The following is an 11,290-nucleotide window of genomic DNA, read 5'->3' as shown; positions in this document are numbered from 1 at the left end:
CTGACTGATACTTTATGGAAATCTATATCGAAACTTACCAATGAAATTTATTTTGATTATCACTATGAAATGTTTTCAAAACTGCAAGCTGTGTTTCACTGTACAATAGCTTTCTCAAGCAGCTTGAAATCATGCTTGAAGAAACTATTGTATAGCGAAACACGTTTCGCGGTTTTATAAACCTTTAATAGAGAAAATCAAAATAAATTTTATCAGTAAGTGTTTGTATATTATCGCGCCTCGATGACTTACTAGGGGGGCTTTTGAGGAAAACACTACTTGAGAATTAGTGTAAAAACAAAAAGAATACCATAAGGTACCACTGAGCTTGGCAGCAGAAAGATTGTGTATTTGTATGTGATAACTATATCCCGGTATAACTCATGTCTTAATTGATTCATTAAAAATTAAACTGAGTGGAACATAAATCAGTGAGATATACAAAACAATTGATTGATGTGGTTCTAAAATACTTTTGGAGTGACTGGTTAATCAAATAATCAAATAAAATCAAAAGCATTACTCACGTTTGAAATACAGGAAACCATGGTGGAAAAATACTCGAATTGTACTACGTCAAACAAAAACTGGTAACTGAAGTAACCGAGAAGCTTTGATTTTATAGCTCCCCAATTTATAAGAAGAATAATTTTTTTCGGCATGGATAATTACGACGAAAATTATTCGTAAATCGATAAATTTCTTCGATGATTACAAATTATTACAGTGATTCAGTGATTTATTATCACAATTATTCAATGAAATATCGGACTGAGAATTGATAATTCACAGGCCTACAAAAAAAAGTTTTTGAAAACTTTGTATACTTCAATAGCTGATTTTTATAGATTTTTGTATGCTGAATCCAAATCTTGTCTTAGTGTTTTTGTATCACCCATAGTTTTTGAGAAATTTACTTCTTTTATATAATTTAAAATCTGTACGGTATATGGTAAAATTAATGAAACACTATGTTAAATCACTATCATGGTTTTTATTTACAGAAGGTTACTTGAAATAATGATACAGTGTTCTAATGTAGCTTTCACTAGTCAGATGGAATTGGTTTATACTTTCTTTTTCTTTTTTCTTTGAAGTTTCTTGTGTAGCTTTTCCTGCGATAAGTCGCTTGTTGAGCTTCACGGTGAAGTTACCAACAGTAGTCTCCCATTATGTTGATGTTCCAGCGGCCCTGGTAACGTTTTACATCAATTCAATATCTTGATGAAAACGCTCACTCTGCTCCTCACTAACATCTCCCAAATTTTCCGAGAAGTAATCAAGATGACAGTTCAAGAATTGGACTTTCAGGCTCATCAAACATCCTAGTTTCTTAGAATTCTTTAACATGTTAGCTACAATGGTACGATATTCTGGGTCTTTTGCATTTCCTAAGAATTTTGTAACAACTTGCGTGAATGATACCCATGCTTCTTTCTCATGTATGGTCATTGTGGTTATACACCAATGTTGATCCCTTGTTCTACTGTCTCATTCACACAAAAAAAACATAGAAATTTGGTAAAACCGCCTTGCTGACCAAGAAGCATGCATGTTACTTTCAAGTCACCACATATCATCCAACCATGAGCCGAATAGCCAATTTTATTCAATACTATTTCTAGGCTTTCATAGGTCTCTTTCATATATGTACATAATGGCAAACAGGTATATATGCATAAGTGATGCTATTGTGTAATAAAACAGCTTTTAAACTAGTTTTGGAAAAATCAATAAACAGCCTCCAGTCTTCTTTTTTGTATTCAACACCAAACTCTTTGATCAGACCTGGAATGTCTGAGCAGTACATTAAATCACCTTCTTGTTAAAAAAAAAATTGAAAACTGCTGCTCTTTCTTCCTATACACTTATATGCTAGTGCCAACTGCCAAAAAGTTCTTTTCTTTTAGTCTAGAAGCAAGCAATTCAGCTTTTTCTTTTGTTAACCCAAGATCCCTAACTAAGTCGTTAAGCTCAATCTATGTAAACAGTTTAGGCTCTATATTTACTGTATTAGCGCATTGGAACTCTTCATCATCTTGCTCATCTATATCTGACAGTACACCAGAAAACATTTCAGTTTGAACAGAATTCAAATAATTTGAAGGTTCTGGAACCGGCAAATCTACATCTTGGCCTACTGGTCGGTCGGCGGAAATTAGGTTAGGGTAGCTTATTACCTTCTTGTTCTGCGAGTTATGGCCAGTAATATTAATACTACAAAGGTAGCAATCATCAATGTAGTTTCTACGTACCCTCCATACCATAGGAACAGCGCACTTAGAAGCTTTTTTCTCTTTTCTTGACCATTTCTTCATGAAAACAAACATAATATACCTTAAGCGAGGCCCAAAATTTATCCTGATCACCAAGTTCAATTTCAAAATATGAGAAATAAACCTTTTTTACAAAGTCTGTAAATGTTTTTCAATAACAAACTCACCACAAATATAACAAAAACTGTCAGCAGAGTTCTTACAACCCCGATTAGACATTTTTATGAGCATATGTACTGGAAACTAGAAAGTAAGGTTAGATTGACAGTAAACAAAACATCAGCTGTGAACAAAACAATATAATTCCCCTTTTTCTGGACAGTAAATGTGTTTCAGCAATGCTGACAATTCTTCTACATCCAACACAAATTATTCTACAATATTATTTGTAGTATATAAAAACTGTTAAATTCTGTAATAAATCAAAAAATTTAATATATTGATGTGCAAATGTGAAAACATGGTAGGTGATACGGCTCAATAAGTGTCATAAAAAACAGAATAATAAGGTGTTTTAGGTAAAAAAGTTTTTTCATCGTTGGCCTGTAATCAAATCGTTATCGAAATTTATCGTCTTATTCAATAATTTGGAAATGAAAACCAAAAACTATCATATATGCATGTCTCTTTGAGTTTTCCTCTGTATTGCATATAGAGAATATTTTTTTCATTTTCTTGTACTGTTCAACAAGTGAAGTGAATAAATTCAGTATAATTATATGTATGAAAGGTTTATCCCCCACTCAAATGTCATTCAAGCAATACTTACGACAAAAATCAAATTCTGCATACAAGACATTGTCTCAACCTAATTGAAGGAAATCATACAAGTTGAGGTTGTTGCATAATGAGGTTTCAAGCAAGGCAGTTCAGTGATTGACGCAAAACAAAGTGTGAACTAAATTAAGGAAATGTGCTGAAATGGGGTGATTATTCCATTATTGAAAAGGGCTTCTTTACACTATGCAGCGAAATATTTAGTGACGGAATTGATTGAGTACATCCAGTAAATAAATATTAGGAATGATTCAATATATTTTTCAACATTTTAAATACTGTGAATTCTTTCAATTACAACAAATTGAATCTACTTTCTTGGAAAGTGATAATAAATATTACTGAGGTTTTCTCCCAATACCAAACCGTTATTTTTAGATCTCGACACGTGTTCCGATCACCAAGTGGTCATCTTCAAGAGGAAAATAAAACTAAATATACTCAGAATGTTATCCTTATCCAAACCATAGATAACTCTTCTAGGTTCCTTGCGTCTTAAGTGTCTTTAATTAATTTTACAATATTGCCCTATCTACTAGTCTTAAAGAAATACTACTTAATAGGACACCAGCATCAAAACTTTTTGTGGTGGACCAACTCCAAAGCATTGTCAGACTACAAGAGATTGCTCGCTGGAAAGAAATTCAGCATCGATGAAGAGCTAATCGTCGATTGGTGTCCAACCACTGTCCTGAACATCTGTTGTCGTAGAGAATCCACTTTTCACACGTGACAATCCGTGCGAAAGCAAAAAACACAGATCCCGAAACGTGACAATTTCTATCCATCATTATTCAAATCATGGTACACCCGCTATTCGAGCTTTCCGTCATTTCCAAATGTTAAAATGGACACCAATATGCCTTGACACAATTATGTATCTATAGAGTAGGGAGAGTGAGTGTAGCAGTTATGCCACATGTGATCCATTGTACATCCTCCCGAGGATTTGGCCTCCTAGGTCATCCTCCTAGGTGGACAGGTCACTAGGAGATATCTCCTTTATATCGGCAGGTGTAGACCAAGACTCGCCGAACACACACTCTCTTATTAACGATAACTCCGGACACTCGCATAGGAGATGACTGACAGTTTCATCTTCCTGTTCACAGATCCTGCATAGAGGTGTGTTCACTAGCCTCATAATTTGGAGGTGTTTCCTTAGTTGACAGTGGCCAGTCAGAAATCCTACTGTTAAGCGTAGGTTTTTCCTGGTTATCGCCAGATATTTCTTTGGTGCCAGCTTCTCAGGGTCGCCCAGTGTGATCCTCGAAAGGGATTGAGCATGGGTGTGATGTTGGCACAATGATGTCGCTGGAATTGAAAAGGCTGCTTCTCAGAAGCTTGGAACACTGTTCCGAACCAGAAAAATGTTAATGCTTTATAAAGCTCAGTATATACTACAAAATTCCTTATCGATCAGTATACAGGGTGTTTCCTAACTACGTAACGAAACTTCAGATGGTAATCCGGTCAATCTAGACATTGGAAGGTACATAAATTTACAACAAGCTGCAAACGCATGTAATTGTTCAAAACATAGTTGAAAATAAGTTTTTGAAATTCCGAATGATTGCGATGCCTGGAAAAAAAATTATTCGAGGTCAAAGGTCAAAAATCTCGAAAACAATTGGTTTTTCGCGATTTTCAGGAGAACGGTAAGTTTTATCATAAAATAACCTCAAATAAAAATTGTAGATCATAAAATTCTCTACAAAAAATGTTCCAATGCACACGTTTCCACGCCACCTATGAGGTAGTGTACTTAGCGCGTTTTTTCAACGTGGTTTCCCCAGTAGGCCTATTCCACATGTCTGTTGTGATTCTGTCAAATTGAAAACTTGCATAATAAAATATATTAGGAAGGGTTGGAAATTATAAAAGCGATTGAAATTTAAAAAATGTAAAAATTTATTATTCTGAGTCATAACCTTCAAATACTTCTTCTTGTCGTTCTTCTTCTTCGTCTTCTTCTTCTTGATCTTCTTCTTCTCCTTGATGTTCATCCTGGGTGTAGGTAAACTGCATCAAGAGTGATGTATCGCATGTTTTCTCGTTGGTATCAAATGAATTCTCCACTATTGGTGATTCAGCTTTAGAACCTGACTGGCCTTGACAATGTGTACATGCCAGAGAACACAACAGTTCAACTTTTTTACCCTTTAGCGCTGCATCCCTTTTTACAGTTGCAAAAAATTGTGTTCAGCAGTTTTCCCAACGCAGGTGGGAGTAAAGTCTGAATAGGTTCTGATGCATTGTCGACCAACTTCCAACCCCAGTCTTTTGGGTCTAGCTGATAACCAAGCCACACTTGTACTTGGTAATATACCCGGAAAAGATATTGATGAGCAGCAACTGAGGTTGGAGGAAGACAAGCTAATTGCACCTGTTTCTTATTTTTAGTGTTTTTTACGAAACATGCATATCGATACTTATCTAAGCAGGTGGTTTTTTTCGGAACTTTGTACATAGAAAGAAGAAACTAAATCCCGTTGGTGATAATTTCTTGTTGAGTCGAATTACTTGAAAACTTCAGCACATTGAACTAAATCTTGTTTTTCAAACATTTTAAAGACTGTTGCTTTACCCCTCCTGTAAAATGCAGACGTCGTATCACAGCTAGTTATTGCGTGTAAAAATAGTACATGATTTTGACTCTTTGCAAAAGTAGATAAACTTTTTGACGAATATATTTTGGTTTGACTTTGAGCTATTCCTGGCTTTAGAAAGAAAATAGTTTTTTCAAGTGGAGTTCGAGCAGTAAGAAGTACGAGTAAGTCTACATTTTCACCAACAACAATAGTTGTATTTGTCGAATTAAAATGCTCTATAGCTGTTTCAATAATCAGCACGTCGGCATCGTTATTAGCCTGTTTAACCAATATATTTCCGCCAATAAAATTATCCTTCAACATTGAAATGAACCAGGATTTGTTGTGAGTATTTGCAAAAATTTCTGTTGACTGACATCAAATAGAATATCGGAAAAGGAAGATGTTGCTAAAGTTCGACGACGTTGTTCTGCAGCTTTAATATTTCTGCATACATGCATATAATTACGATTACAACTTTTTAACTCGTCGTATCTCAGAAACGGTGGCTCTAAAAAAAAAGTATTGATACATTTTTTGTGTAGATCTACAATTTTTATCTGAGGTTATTTCATGATAAAACTTGCCGTTTTCCTGAAAATCACGAAAAACCAATTTTTTCGAGATTTTTGACCTTTGACCTCGAATAAACTTTTTTCCAGGCATCGTAATCATTCAGAATTTCAAAATCTTATTTTTAACTATGTTTTTAACAGTTACACGCATTTGCAGCTTGTTGTAAATTTATGTACCTTCACTTTTATTTTTTAGTCTAATGTGACCGGACTATGGTGATTCCTTTAGTCGTTTTGAGAAAAAAGGTTTTATGGATAAATGTCCGGAGTTGCTTCGTTTCTGAGATACAGGGCGTTGAAATTAAAAAAAACTATATTTATAATGTGCATGTCAGCCATGATATGACTACAATATCACTGTCAGCTGGTCTCCAAAGCAGGTGTTCATGATTTGCAAAGCGGCTTCAATTTTTTTCTCGAAAACGAAGCTAGATATGAAGGAAACACAAGCGAAGAAAAAGTTGTATTTTCAGTTGATTTATTAAAAAAAATGAAAACTACAACAACAAGTCAGTGGCGTACTTTTTTCCCACTGAGACTCCACTGGATCTAATAATTTCAATCTAGTCAAAGCTTAGTGAGCGCTTTATCACTCCAATTAACTGTAGCAAATGTCAACTGAAATGGTGTAAGGATATTTATGATATTTTATAAATTCCTTTTTTCTTTTCAAATTCAACGCCCTGTATCTCAGAAACGAAGCTACTCCGGACATATGTTCATAAACACTGTTTTTCTCAAAACGACCTAACAAATCACCCTCTGAAGTTTCGTACCGTAGTTAGAAAACACCCTGTATACCAGGACGCCGTAGAATAAATATTTATTGAGATATGACATTGAAACGGACAAAACTTTTGAAACAAGCTAATAATTATGTGGCAACTACTTCCAGACGTTTGTATAATACGGTCCCTGTTGCATTCTCTGTGGTATTCACAAGATATCCATGGAATATCATATGTAACAATAATATAATCTTATGACTGATCTGTGTTTTATCGTCTAGCAAAATTTGATCCCTAATAATTCCCGTTTTGTCTCAGTAACATTTGCAATGACACATTCGTGATACCCACTGACATCTTGCAGATGATTTTACATTTATTATTGTCCAAAATTGTCATCGTGTTATCTGATGAATGCGATGTTCAATCGATGTTGTTTCTAGAACTCACGTAAAGAGTTTTTTGGCCATTGCGATGTGTGAGGGAAAAGTAATTTTCGTCTTACTGCAAAATAAAATAAACAAATTAAATTGAAGAAGATGAAATTACTCTCACGACATTCTATAAACCACCCACCTCAAATGAGGTCTAGAACATGAAACAACTTGTAAACCGTGAACACAGTGTAGTAGCAGACAAGTAAAAAATCACGATTTTAGCAAAAACTGTTTATTTATTTGTTTGGTAAATGAACATGCACAGGATGAATCTATTTTGTTGAGATACAATTTTGAATTCATTTTTTAAATCTATTCGTACTGTATCATCATCTGCTCTAGTATAATTTTTTCAAATGTATGTATCTCAGAAATTTATTTTGTATATTTTCAACTTTCCGATGTACCCCTGATCATATTTTCGAAGCAAATTCTAGTGCTATGAGATGATAAATAAGAGCTATAGAAAAGAGAGTATTTAAAAAATTCTACAAGAATGAAATAGAAAATAGAAATTCCAAAGGGGGAATTTCAGATTTACTGAAGCGCGGCAGATTAATATACAGTGGGATACCTTGTACCCGGTTAAGTACCTCCACCAAATATGAGTCCCATATAAGGCCGCCCGTGAAGGATAAAGGATCAGATTAGTAAAAAAATTGATCATCAGAAATTCTCTAGCGCGTCAGATTAAGGTAGAGTGGGTTAATTACATGCTAAAAAGTTTATATTCCAGTAATCTGGACAATTTGAGAGTGACGTAAAGAAAGGGGAGGGCAGCAAAGTTGTAAAAAAACGTCATCTCGACATTCTTGAGCGTAGCTGGTTTTTTTTATTTTGAAGAAAATAATTCAAAGATATCAAAAAATATATAATATGACGATTTACGCAAGCCGAAATAGCACAAATTCGTCGAGAAAGTTTAATGCGTGCAGCTGCGTGATGCCTATATTTCCCTCTTCGCGTTTCTATTCCTTTTTCACTTTTTCTCTATCTATTACTCTCTCACTCCGTCCCCACTCTGAATTCTGTTGCCATGACGCCATCACAGCTGATCACAGAGACTCGGTCGTGATGAAGATGAAGATGATGATCAATTAATCAATTAATTGATGGATGTAGCCGTTACTACGTGGTAGGAAATCATAATGAAGAAAACAGAAATGAAACTTTCTAATGTTTTTTACCACTTTTATTTGTAACTAACGTTACTGCAGTTTCGTCCTATAAGGACATTTTCATATTGGTATTTTGTATAAGTAACTGCAGTAGTTAACGTTTCTTTTTTCATTTTTAACCTTTACGTACTCACCCACATCATGCAAACGATCAGATTAACATACCAACATTATTAAAAATACGTAGGACATTGATGGTATCAATATCTGACGCCTCGAGTATGTCCATACAGTTTTTTTACATATTCAATAATCTACAGCAGCTTCCCCCACCGATGAAAAGGTATATATTATATAACATTTTTTCCTTCTTATCATCTAAGCTTTGCAACCTAATATGTCTCTATGACCTTCGAGTAAATCCCCATTTTGCATCGTGGGCTCCCCTGCTAAGACGAGCATTTTTTGGTAGACGGCATTATTAAGATAGCTGTCATCTTGAGCTTGTTCATTTGCCTAGGTATATACTACAGCACAAAAAATGCTTTTTATTTAAAAAAATAAAAAAAGGTTGATAGCCTCTGAAACAAATTCATCATTGGAAGTGATGATGGGCGTTTAAATCCAAAAAACCGGAGATTACCACGAGGAAATTGATGGAAAATATTTTTACACTAAGTGGGAAACATTTGTATACCGAAAACCCACTCACACGGGACAGTATCTGAACCAAGAATTCAATCACCATCAATTGACTAAAAGAGCAATCAAGACTCTATTAGACCGTGCTTTCGGGCTCTGTAATACGAAGGAAGGTCTCGAGAAGGAACTAGACATCATCAAAACTGATCTTCAACGGAATGGCTACTCCAAAGCGACAGACTTTGGCTAAAAGACAGCAAGAGTCTCGCAAGGAAGGGAAGCCGTCACAATCAGTGCTTGCACTTCCCTGCATCAGAGGATTATCAAAAAGGATAAGAAGAATTGGGTTCAAGTACAACATCAGAACCTGCTTCATATCCGGAAACGCTATCCGTAGCAGCCTCACGAAAACCAGACCACCAAACGCGGACTGCGATTCCAAGAATTGCATTTACCAGATACCCTGTGAGTGTGGAAAATCGTATATCGGTGAATCTAAGAGTCCATTGAATGTTCGCATTGCTGAGCACAAGAAACACACGAGGGGAGACCAGCAAATCAGGAATAGCAGAGCATGCTTGGACCCTTCAACATAACATCGAGTGGTCCCAAGCTGAGATCATACACCGGGAGGAACACTGGTTTAGGAGGAAATTCAAAGAAGCCCTATACATGTTGTTCAACAATGTATCAAGCCAAACTAGCATAGAGATACACAACATATGAAAACCCATAATCAAGCGAAAAATGGAATCTCCCGCCAAACGGTCATCTCCCGCGAGACCGTTGAAACGGAAAGAGAAGATAAGTACTCGAATGACCCATAAATAGTCATCTCTCGGAGGAATTTGTCCAGTCGTCTGAAGACGATTGTGGATACTAACAATCGAAACGTCGTGAAGTAACTTGGAATCTTTTTTTTTTTGGTTTGATTGTTTTATGTTTTACTTGCATTTTATTTCACTGTAATTTCATTTCAGGGGTTTTTTGCTTAATATATTTGTTATTTTCAGCAATTATTTTTAATTTTTAATTTTTATTGGTTCTTTTAGGGATTTCAAATCAGTTTTTATAATATTAGACAATGGAAGTTCGAACTGATGAAATTCTTCTTTGAAAATATTTTGAGGAATTTTATTGATAACTTTATGCATCCTCCATCTCTCCCCCAGACTCCCGCATTTGGGAGCTGATCTGTAATATATATTAGTAGATATACCAAGGTACATAGAGTTTTTATTAGTGATATAAGAGAAATAGCAAATTAAGATTTTGATTTTTGGTATAGTTCGAAATAAAAACAAATATTTGAATTGAAGGGGTCATATTTTTAGGAGTGATTAATTTTTGGGAAAGAAAGTGTTTGGCCTTCTACTACTCCATCTTGATACAAAAAGAAGATGAGGGAGTCTTCCAAAGGAAGGAAGTAATCAATTTGAAAATAAGTAACTCTATAAATGGATGTGTAGATCATGTAAAGAAGTAACTTTCAGACACAAACTGAAAGAAATTCCTCCTGAAACAGCTACTTTCATATAAACATCGAAAGAAAAAAATTCTTTCGAAACAAATACTTCTATATGAACACTGAATTATACAGAAGATACTTTTCTCTACTCAGTTTGTATTTCAAACATTCGTTGTGGAATAAAAATCAGATGTCATTCACATGAGTTCTACTTTGAATGAATGGTAACAAATTGCACTTACATGGAACACTGTCATCTTCACTGGTATACATCGATGTTTCGCCTTAAGACACTTGCCCCAAGGCTCTTCAGTACCAAATTGGATAACATCATAGAAAATATACAGAATTCATTCATGAATTACGATTTTTTAATGTCACGGAATAAGCTTGATCTGCTTATGTCATCGATGACATCGTAATGACATTCATTCACCTATTTGATTTAATCCCAGCCAAGAGAAATCTTATTTGAATTGAAGGGGTTATATTTTTAGGAGTGATGAATTTTTGGGAAAGAGTTTTTGGCTTTCTACTACTCCATCTTGATACAAAAAAAAGGATGAGGGAATCTTCCAAAGAAAATAAGGAAGTAATCAATTTGAAATCAATATGAAAGTAGCTGTTTCAGGAGGACTTTCTTTCAGTTTGTTTCTGAAAGTTACTTCTTTGCATGAT

Source organism: Leptinotarsa decemlineata, unplaced genomic scaffold, assembly GCF_025532065.1.
Source record: "Leptinotarsa decemlineata unplaced genomic scaffold, Ldec_3_MD MMD2_tig00000008_RagTag_RagTag, whole genome shotgun sequence".
Lineage (NCBI taxonomy): Eukaryota > Metazoa > Arthropoda > Insecta > Coleoptera > Chrysomelidae > Leptinotarsa > Leptinotarsa decemlineata.
This window is presented reverse-complemented; position numbering follows the sequence as displayed.